Source organism: Chrysochloris asiatica, unplaced genomic scaffold (genome assembly GCF_000296735.1).
Source record: "Chrysochloris asiatica unplaced genomic scaffold, ChrAsi1.0 scaffold00070, whole genome shotgun sequence".
Lineage (NCBI taxonomy): Eukaryota > Metazoa > Chordata > Mammalia > Afrosoricida > Chrysochloridae > Chrysochloris > Chrysochloris asiatica.
The window spans coordinates 2,271,523-2,272,168 of record NW_006408588.1 but is presented as its reverse complement, the minus strand read 5'-3'; positions in this window follow the sequence as shown (position 1 = coordinate 2,272,168).

Here is a 646-nt window from a genome sequence, read left to right as displayed (position 1 = left end):
ACCTAGACAAAGAAAACTACAAAACACTACTACAAGAAACCAAAAGAGACTTAGAAAAATGGAAGAAAATACCATGCTTCAGGATAGGAAGATTTAACATTGTGAAATGTCAATCAATACTGCCCAAAGCAATTTACACATATAATGCAATCCCAATCCAGATTCTTACAACATCCTCAAAGAGATGGAGAAAACAATTACAAACTTTATATGGAAAGGAAAGAGACTCAGGATAAGCAAAGTACTGCGTAAGAAGAATAAGGTTGGAAACCTCTCTCTTCCCGACTTCAAAATTTATTACACGTCTACAGTGGTCATAACAGCTTAGAACTGGTACAATGAAAGATATATTTATCAATGGAACAGAATCAAGAATCCAGAAATTAACCCATCCATATATAGTCAACTGATTTTTTTTGACAGAGTACCTAAATATATCGAATGAGGAGGGGATAGTATCTTAAACAGAAGGTGCTGCCAGAACTGGAAAGCAATATGCAAAAGATTGGAACAAGAGCTTTATCTAACACGTTATACAAAACCCAACTCACCATGGATTAAAGACCTAAATGTGAATCCCAAAATTATGAAGGCCATCAATGAAAAAATAGGGACAAATGTGAGGGCACTAATTCAGGGAATACAC